The sequence below is a fragment of the Priapulus caudatus genome, unplaced genomic scaffold, assembly GCF_000485595.1.
Source record: "Priapulus caudatus unplaced genomic scaffold, Priapulus_caudatus-5.0.1 Scaffold1092, whole genome shotgun sequence".
Classification (NCBI taxonomy): Eukaryota; Metazoa; Priapulida; class Priapulimorpha; order Priapulimorphida; family Priapulidae; genus Priapulus; species Priapulus caudatus.
This window is the reverse complement of record NW_014578153.1, coordinates 40,059-51,022: the sequence shown is the minus strand read 5'-3', so window position 1 is coordinate 51,022 and position 10,964 is coordinate 40,059. Positions and strand designations below refer to the sequence as shown.

At 44.0% G+C, this 10,964-nt stretch overlaps 1 protein-coding gene across 1 annotated transcript in view; it reads left to right on the top strand.

Moving 5' to 3' along the window:
• Positions 1-10,964, top strand: part of LOC106815337 (uncharacterized protein K02A2.6-like) — a 25,238-nt gene that overhangs the window by 635 nt on the left and 13,639 nt on the right. The window lies entirely within an intron of this gene.

The following is a 10,964-nucleotide window of genomic DNA, read 5'->3' as shown; positions in this document are numbered from 1 at the left end:
AACGATTCCAACAAACATTCCTTTCAGAAGGTTCCTGATACAATACCTGTGCCTTCCACTGTTTCGGCGGGGATGTGGACACATTTGGGACTAACAGGGTTTACTAGAATCCCACCACTCCACCACAGAGTCACCGCAGTAGACGTTAGATGAGCGCTGTCGCTCCGCGGCACTTGTATTTATGTGTCAGCGGGCAGCAGCTAGCGTGCGGCAGCCAGCGTGTGTTGCAGATGAGCATTTGGACGGCATTTACAGGAAATTGTCGGCAATAATAGGTGAAAGAGAGTAGAGAGTACTTTGGTAGTAAATAGATTTCATATTTATTTGGTCGTGGCTATTCTTACGACCAGTCGTAACAATTATTTATGGACTATTCTTACGACGTGCAACACATGATACTACGCATATCAACTTCCGCATCAGACTTTCCGTTTATCAAGGAATGATGCAAAAAACCTAACCCTAGCCCTAATCCCAATGCTAATCCCAACCCTAACCCTAACACTAACACTAACACTAAATATAAACCGACTAAATCATTATATATATACGGGGTATGGTATCGCAAACACTATCTATGGTGTATGTTGCATGCCGTAAGAATAGTCCATAAATAATTACCTATTTACCTACATATTTATTTAGCATTATATTTTATTGAAACGCTCCAAGTGCCTGTGACTGCTACTGCGTGAGTCGAACTTGGAGTCATAGTGACTCATGCTCTACAATTACATGCGGTTAAACGGAGGAATTGCTCCGACCTGTGATTGGAAGATAAAAATAGAATTCGTGACGTTTCTCAAGTCTGTCAAGACAGGGGCGTAGCTAGGGTGAAATGGATGTGTACGCACAGAGGCGGGGGGTCTGGGGGTCCTTCCCCAGAAAATGTTGAAAATGTAGGTCGCAGGAGATGGTATTTGAGGCGCTTTTGAGTAAATGTACAGCCTTCATTCTGACTACAACAATTATCTTTTTAGTAGAACTATTCTCTTCATGAGCAACAATATGTGATCACTAAAGATCACTATAACTAATCATGTAATTTTCGTTTTATTATCAAGACATGTTAAACTAACGCACATTCTTAAACTCTCTCTTTCTCTCTCTCCCTCTGTGTGCATGCGTACGTGCGAGCGAGCATATGCACGTGTGGGCGCGTGTGTGTGCTCAAACGCACACATCACTCATTGCACATCACATCACATCACGGCATTGTTTAAGTCACGTTCATTATTCAATGTGTAGGGGTGACCACCTGTGACGGTGCTTACTTTTAATAATTTGAACACATTGAATAATGAAGACGTGTGTACTCGTGAAACAGTCGTATATATTATTCAATCGTGGAAGATTCACATTGCCATGAACACGCTGCCATTTGCATTGTTTACAAAAACATAAGCGCCCCTAGCGGGCGATACCGAAAAGAAAATGCGTACTCCGGTGGAATGCCGCAACATTCCGGGGGACATCATTCGACAGGGATGTCGAAAGCGCAGACCATAGTATCTCAATCCACGTGACAACTTAGTAACTTTCACAAAACGCGATAACATTCTCACAACTTAGATTAGAACGGGAGTAACGAGTATGCGCGATTGTCGAACAATGAGTGAGCGTGATTGTCCTGATTGTCGAAAGACAAAGTTCAAACAGTCCTCTGAACCAAATTACTCGAGCTATATGATAATCTTTTACGAATAATGAATCACCAGTAATCCTTTTCGAACAACGAATGTTTAGTCCTTGTGTACGCGATGATCACAAGTCCCGCTGGACCAGGTCCGTACGCAGCAGGGGGGCAGCAGGGGCAGTTGCCCCCATGGCCGTACGCAGCAGGGGGCAGCAGGGGCAGTTGCCCCCCTAGAGATTTTCAGAGTATGCCTTTTAATGGGACAAATAGGGCAATAGAGGGCGTGGGGAGTACCTTTGCCCCCCCTACAGAAAATTTCCTGCGTATTTGCCCCCCTACAGAAAATTTCCTGCGTATTTGCCCCCCTACAGAAAATTTCCTGCGTACGGCCTTGCGCTGGACAAGCGCAAACGAAACGACAGTCCTTAACTCAAGTAAGTGTCCTTGTTCCAAAACGTAAATGAACAACAGTCCATAAGAAACACTAAAAGTCCATAACATGAACCAACACAACATACACAGTCCAGAGGTGAATGATACTTAATAATACACACACAAAACAGTCCAATAGTCTATTGGCACTCTTGCCATTCGAATCCTAAACGTCGAGTCTCTCGGACTTCTTCATCAAGAGGATGAGTTTTGTTACTGGTCGTTTGAAGACGGTTCCATCCGCGTATTTCACGTCAACAACTCGGACAAAATCGTTGTCACCGAAGTAGACTTGGACGATCTCGGCCATTTTCCAATGTCCACGTTTTACTTTGTCGTCGACGACTAGAACGATGTCTCCTTCGGTCAGGTTGTCTTCAGCTTTACTCCATTTTTTATTATGAAATTCCAGCCGATTCCCATCACTAACAATAATTACTAAAAGTTGTCAATCAAAAATTTATTTTACCTAATACAATTCATTCCTACCTATTCATTACCTAATACATTCATTACCTCCGCCCAACGGAGTTGGAGGAGGTTATGTTTTCGCTCTCGTGTGTTTGCCTTAGACTGGTACTCGCTCCCACCTCGATTCCCCCATCGAGTAACTAAGCCGAGAGGTGGGACCAGGTACCAGTCTAGTGTTCGTGTGTTCGCGCGATCGATATTAGCGCGTTAGCCAGCGAGCCAACGCAGCGAGCCAGCTCGTAACACATATGCACTCCGTCAGTGCACTCTGCCTAGCTTATTCGTGTGTTCGTGAGTCGTATGGCGTATGTCCTTGGCAGAGGTATGCACTCCGTAGTGCCTCTAGTTATATCTGCATTTGCTATAGTTATGACAACTAGCTTAGAAACCTGTAGCAGTAAATGGTCAATTCACGGTTCGGATTTAATCACAAGCTCACAAAATCAGCAAACATGAATGTATGGACAGTTTTGTTAGCTGAAATAAGCAACATCTATTAACTGACGTAGGTGCATTCAATTAGAAAAACCTATGATCATTTATAATTTTCAAATTTAAAAATGTGTTATACACAGTACGTATACATTAGTAATATCTTTGTTAGATACACATAATCACCCAAGTAGATCAATACACAGAAATTACCTATATAAAGCCAATAATATAAGTATGCTAGTAATTAATAGTATAAGTAATTAACTCTGGAAGTATGTGTCGCATGAACAAATCCCTACACAGTACTATAGCAGTATACGTACTGCTCGCCGACAGAACTTTTCATCGTACGTAATCCTCTCCACGTGCAACTCGCATTTTATCCATACAATAAAGTCAATATAAAAGGACGTGAGATAAGGGGATCTATAGGTCTCGAACTGCTCCTTGTCAGCACTGTCAGTTTCCTCGCCATCATTGCCGACAGGGTGGATCGTGTCAAAGAACATGGCGTTCAAACATGCCTGCTTCAAGGAAAGGAGAACAGCATCACTCGAAAGCTGAGCTTTTTCTGTTCCAGACACTGAAGTTACATTCTTCCTTCTGGCACCTTTTAAAATGTCCTGTGAATCTGCGATGGTAACTGGCTGTAACTGTAACATTAAAATGCACCTATTAAAATAAACTACTACAATATAATCAGGAGTCTATCAATAGTAGTATATAGTAGTAAATTATTGATAGTAATAGTAATAGTAATAGTAGTATTGATAGCCTCCTGATATAATCAGGAGTGAATAATAATAGATTTGTAGATAATAGATAATGTATTTTTAAGCAACGATGTAGTAAGCGATTAGACGTACTGTCAAAATACATATAAATCATTTTAATAGTGTAATGGGAATATGTTTTAGTAACATTTACGAAGTAGGTCGGCCAATTGAGAAACAAATGATATTTATTTTCAGTATACTTACTTCTTTGCGAAATGATTTATTCCATTCACATGCCCGACTAGTTGATGACGTCGACTTTGAATAGCAGGGCTGCTACGTGGCTGCATGTTTTGCCAAGTCTGTCAATGAGAATACGTACATGTAGGCAGGAATATTGTTGCATAATACATGTCAACATGAAAGACTATTGTTGGCATTTGTTTAAATTGAAAACATAATTAGTCATGTATGTAGGTATGCATAAATGTGGTTGGAGTGTCAATAATGGATTTAAATCTTTACGTTGTTTTTTAGCTCATCTGACATAGTCAGATGCAGCTTGTAGAATCGCATAAACGGACGGACGCACGGACGAGACGGACGGACGCTGACCGTACGTCGAGCGGTTAAGATTTGTGCCCAACTGTTACGTCCCGAATATCGGGAGTGAATGTTCCCCCTTATTTTACACATCTTGACCTTTGACCTTCGACCCCCAGCTTCGACATCCCAACTCGTTTTCGGATTACCCCCCCTTAACTTAAGGTATAGGGAGGAAAATGCAGAATTGCGGCACAAATCTAAACGGCTCGACCTAGGCTTGTGATAGTCGGTGTATAGCATCATGGTAGGAAAAGCCATCACTGTGCCGAAATTGGAGGTCACAGGTCAAAGGTCAATGGGCACAGGGCAGATTTTAGACATTTTCTGAGGACATGGTCTGACGGAGCAATTGAAAAACTTTTTTATTTCAGCGCGACAAAGTAAAACGTGGACATTGGAAAATGGCCTGAGATCGTCCAAGTCTACTTCGGTGACAACGATTTTTGTCCGAGTTGTTGACGTGAAATACGCGGATGGAACCGTCTTCAAACGACCGATAACGAAAACTCATCTCTTGATGAAGAAGTCCGAGAGACTCGACGTTTAGGATTGAATGGCAAGAGTGCCAATAGACTATTGGACTGTTTTGTGTGTGTATTATTAGTATCATTCACCTCGGACTGTGTATGTTGTGTTGGTTCATGTTATGGACTTTTAGTGTTTTCTTATGGACTGTTGTTCATTTACGTTTTGGAACAAGGACACTTACTTGGTAAGGACTGTCGTTTCGTTTGCGCTTGTCCAGCAGGCAAGGCCGTACGCAGGAAATTTTCTGTAGGGGGGCAAAATACGCAGGAAATTTTCTGTAGGGGGGCAAAGGTACTCCCACGCCCTCTATTGCCCCCTATTTGTCCATTAAAAGGCATACTCTGAAAATCTCTAGGGGGGCAACTGCCCCCTGCTGGCCCCCTGCTGCGTAGCGACGCGGACTGGTCCAGCGGACTTGTGATCATCGCGTACACAAGGACTAAACATTCGTTGTTCGAAAAGGATTACTGGTGATTCATTATTCGTAAAAGATTATCATATAGCTCGAGTAATTTGGTTAGAGGACTGTTTGAACTTTGTCTTTCGACAATCAGGACAATCACGCTCACTCATTGTTCGACAATCGCGCGCATACTCGTTACTCCGCGTTCTAATCTAAGTTGTGAGAATGTTATCAGCGTTTTGTGAAAGTTACTAAGTTGTCACGTGGATTGAGATACTATGGTCTGCGCTTTCGACATCCCTGTCGAATGATGTCCCCGCGGAATGTTGCGGCATTCCACCGAGTACGCATTTTCTTTTCGGTATCGCCCCGCTAGGGCGCTTATGTTTTTTGTAAACAATGCAAATGGCAGCGTGTTCCATGGCAATGTGAATCTTCCACGATTGAATAATATATACGACTGTTTCACGAGTACACACGTCTTCATTATTCAATGTGTTTCAAATTATTAAAAGTAGGCACCGTCACAGGTGGTCACCCCTACACATTGAATAATGAACGTGACTTAAACAATGCCGTGATGTGATGTGATGTGCAATGAGTGATGTGTGCGTTTGAGCACACACACGCGCCCAACAGTGCATATGCTCGCTCGCACGTACGCATGCACACAGAGGGAGAGAGAGAAAGAAGAGAGTTTAAGAATGTGCGTTAGTTACATGTCTTGATAATAAAACGAAAATTACTGATTAGTTATAGTGATCTTTAGTGATCACATATTGTTGCTCATGAAGAGAATAGTTCTACTAAAAGATAATTGTTTGTAGTCAGAATGAAGGCTGTACATTTACTCATAAGCGCCTCAAATACCATCTCCTGCGACCTACATTTTCAACCATTTTCTGGGAAGGACCCCCAGACCCCCGCCTCTGTGCGTACACATCCATTTCACCCTAGCTACGCCCCTGTCTTGACAGACTTGAGAAACGTCACGAATTCTATTTTTTATCTTCAAATCACAGGTCGGAGCAATTCCTCCGTTTAAAAGCCGCATGTAATTGTAGAGCATGAGTCACTATGACTCCAAGTTCGACTTCACGCAGTAGCAGTCACAGGCACTTGGCGGTTTCAATAAAAATATAATGCTAATAAATATTGTAGGTAAATAGGTAATTATTTATGGACTATCTTACGGCATGCAACATACACCATAGATAGTGTTTGCGATACAATACCCGTATATATATAAATGATTTAGTCGGTTTATATTTTAGTGTTAGTGTTAGTGTTAGGGTTAGGGTTGGATTTTAGCATTGGGATTGAGGCTAGGGTTAGTTTTTTGCCATCATTCCTTGATAAACGGAAAGTCTGATGCGGAAGTTGATATGCGTAGTATCATGTGTTGGCACGTCGTAAGAATAGTCCATAAATAATTGTTACGACTGGTCGTAAGAATAGCCACGACGCAAATAAATATGAAATCTATTTACTACCAAAAGTACTCTCTACCAGGGGAAAAAAATACACGGGGGGCGGCGGGCGATTTCGCCCCGAAATGCAAAAAGAGCCCGCCGAAAACATGATATCGGGGGCGACCCCAAAAGCAAAAGTCGCCCTGGAAATCGATTGTCCAGGTCGGTCCCGCCCTCTGCGCGATCTCGCTCGGCCTCTGCCGCTAGCGGCAAGCCGGTTCCACGGTGTGGTAGAATTCCTGTACGGTGTGGCTGTCAAGTGTTTATCATTAAAGCATGCATGTGTGTACTGCGTACTGTATTGCAATACTCAAATCAAGCGCTGCGCCGCCTCCCGCGCGTATATATACGTGTGTGCCTCCGCGCGTGCGTGCGTGGCCGTGTGGCCTGCGGGCGTGCTTGCTTGTGTGCCTGGCGCGATGCGTGGCGTGGTGCGTGCGTGCCTGTTGTGACCGGTGTATGCCTGCGGGCTGGTGCTGTCGTGTGTGCCTGCGCGCGGTGCATGTTCAGCGCCTTGTCGGGCGGTGGGGAGGGTGGGCGCGGATCCGGCAGCCACGGGCGGTCCTTGGGCACGATGTTTAGCGGCCAGTCGCGTGCGTGGTGTGCGGGTGTGGGTCTGCCGGATTTCGGCAGGGGATCTTCGGATGTTAAGCATCGGGTACGCAGGACATGCCAGTTAAGGTATTGCTATAGTGAACACGCCGCGTAGGATATCCGAGACGGTAATGTTCGCTCGCATCGGGGAGACATCCGTGACCATTGCAAAAATTCACCTCCTATACCGGATATTTTGTGTTCCCCTACGCAGTGTGGGTCACCAACATCACGCCATTCCCCGTGTGTCACTTGCACCGACTTGTTACTTTTTTGTCAATATCCCCGAAAGAGTGTCTGCCTGCTCGGGCTAAACGCGTCCATATTTTAATACAATAATATTTCCAGCCAATTATTAGCCACTTATTCGTAACCCATATAATACACTTTTTTCATCTATATTTATGTATATTATGATTAAGATTTTGAGATATTTTTTAATTGATAGTTGATATTTTATTAGTTATTACCACTACGCTGAATTTGACATTATCTTGCTAGCCCGATCCTCTATTATATCGATTAGTTATTTATATCAAGCGTGAGAGGCCGTGTACCCCCATAAAACTTGCAATCATGCACGCCGCATTACGTACAAGCTCACGGCATGTTCTTCTAGAGCGGTAAGGATGCGCGGGAGGCGCGCTAGGACAATCAGATAGCACAAAGCTATGATGTCACAGTTCGTGCCTCCGGGGCGCGGTCGCTCTTTTTACGGATAGACTGAAAAAATGACACACGCGGCCCTGACACATATACAGGCGTTCACGCCTATATCGCGGGCCTTGGACCTCCAGCCGAAGAGACTTCGGCCAGTCTCATACAATCAAGTGGACGATCGTCCTCGCTCGAATTACCTACTATGGACTTCTAAGGACATTCCAACTATTTTGCGATTAGTCCGTGAATAGGTGTAACTTGGGTGTACTATGAAGCTAGAACTGGATCGTGTATTTCTATCTATTCTTCCCTTGCAGGAACAACCATTGTTTTCGGAACATAGGTAACAGCACATGTCAGTCAGACGGGCACAACGTTTCAAATAGCCTTACTGCCATGTATATAATCTCTAAAACGGTGCAATTTGTTGTTGCGGCTTCCCGACTTGAGCTTTGAGCAACTTGATCTAATATGTTAGATACAAACTATGTATTTTAAGTGTTAGGGCTAGGGAGTTATCATGAATCAAACTGTCCGAGGGCAGTGCAATAAGCCTAGAAATTTACTACAGGGCTATTAGTGTGAATATCCGAATCTCCTGCGGTTTAGAGTGATTTGTGTGTGTCTCTGTGTGTGTGTGTTGTGTGTTCGTGTGTTGTTTGATGGTATGTGTAGGTTTAGTGTTGTTAGGCGTTTTGGATCGGCCTGTGCGTGGAGCGGTACTCATGTGAGCGTCAGTCCAGCGTGTGACCGTTGATGTGGTGTGTAGCGCCGCAGGAGGAGTTTTTCTTTATGCACGCATTTAGAGGTAGCTAACTTAGCAGTGAAGTAGCTATCTTTTGATGCGTCTTTACATGACACTTTGACGTGAAGAATGGCCTGCCCTGAAAAAACTCAGCTCCGCCCTGGAAAAGTGGGAAAAGAGCCCTGGAAAAATGAAAAGTACGCCCCGAAATTTGGGGGGGTTTGCGAAAAAGAGCCCGGAAGAAACAAATTAATTTTTTCAGGCTGCTCTCTACTCTCTTTACCTATTATTGCGACAATTTCCTGTAAATGCCGTCCAAATGCTCAATCTGCAACACACGCTGGCTGCCCACGCTAGCTGCTGGCCGCTGACACATAATACAAGTGCGCGGAGCGACAGCGCTCATCCTAACGCTTCTACTGCGGTGACTCTGTGGTGGAGTGGTGGGATTCTAGTAAACCTGTTAGTCCCAATGTGTTCACATACCCGCCGAAACAGGAATGCACAGGGGATAATATCAGTAACACCTTCTCAAAGGACTGTTCGCTGGGAATCGTTATGAAAGTTCCACGAGATGGCGCGTACGTTTAAGTGTCTTCAGATTAAGATGGCAGCTTCCCATCGTACGTTAGTAGCAACAACTAATTTGGCAAGACAGAATAGGTAAGGCACATCCCATTTAACTACGCAAGCCTACAGGGCTGCATAGAGAGTCTGCCCACCTGTAACGCAATTAAGGCAGGCAAAAACTAAGCAGTACGCACCAACACATGCACTGGCAGTAGCCACTGGGCATGTGGCATAGGGCGTTACATGTAACAACTGACAGTACAGAATGCCATGAGAATATAAGATTTAAGGAGCATAAACCTTCTTAACCAAATTTAGCTTTTGAAATTCAAACTGTGAAATTGTAGCTCATTACATTTCCAGCATGTATAGATTGCTAGCTAGAAAACCCGGCCAGTCAATATTCTTCCTAACAGACAGTCCAACAAATCTTGTTTAAGCCTCCTCTTGAGGTCAAAAGGTTATCTGACATTACTCTTCGCATGTCAGCAGAAGTGATTTCAATGGTCCTTCGCGCAATAATGCATAAAATGCTAGGTCACCGGCTGAAACAAAAGTTTTTTCAAGTCCTCCGTCAGACCATGTCGCTCAGAAAAATGTCTAAAGAATCTGCCGCTGCACAGTGATGGCTTTTCCAGCCATGATGCTATAGACACCACTATCACGAGGCCTAGGTCGACGGCCGTTTTAGATTTTGTGCCGCAATTCTGCATTTCCCCCTATACTAAGTTAGGGAGTGAATGTTCCTCCTTCTTTTACACCTCTTGACTTTGACCTTATGACCTCCCCCAGCTTCGAACATCCCAACTCGTTTTGACGATCCCCCCCAATTGTGGGCCAAATATCGGTGCCCGTACGTCGAGCGGCTTAAGATTTGTGCCACTGTTGACGGACGGACGCATCGGCGACGGACGAGACGGCCGGACGGGACGGACGATCATGCGATTCTACAAGCTGCACCTGACTACGTCAGATGAGCTAATAACTGACACTGACACATAAACACATAAACAACATATATTTATGTGTCAGCGTGCAGCAGTAGCGTGCGGCGGCCAGCGTGTGTTGGCAGATGATGGCATTGTTGCGGCCATTTAGCAGGAAATTTTGTCGGCAATAATCGGTGAAAGAAAGTAGGGAACATTAAGACTTTAGTAGGCAAATAGATTTCCGTATTATTTTAGCATTATACTTTTATGAAGAGCACTTCCAAGTGCCTGGGTGCCAGTGGCAGTAAGTGGCAGTAGTCTGAGTAGACTAGTAAAGTAGTACCGGTATACTGTATAATACTATTACTGTATAGGCCTAGTGTATTACTATTAGTATTACTATAGCGGCGTTCAAGTTGGTAAACAAACTACGTCATTTTGGCGGGCATGCGCACTTTCTGGTTGGCAGAAAGCCTTCGGGCTTCTAGCGTGTTTCAATGCGGTGCTATCGTAAAAAAGAAACGTAATGAGGGCCGCAAACAGGAATATATCACCAGTGCAACGATGTAAAAACTTCACTCGTTTCAAGCTTTATGGCAGTAAGTATATATATTGTTTACAAACGTAATTTTGCCAAAATCTTTACTTGTAACCATGCAAAGTGGCTCAGTGACAGACTGACAGTGTCAGTGTTATGGCTTAACCCGACCAGGCTGTGTGACTGACGTCAATTATGTACATATTCTATACGGTATATTATATATATA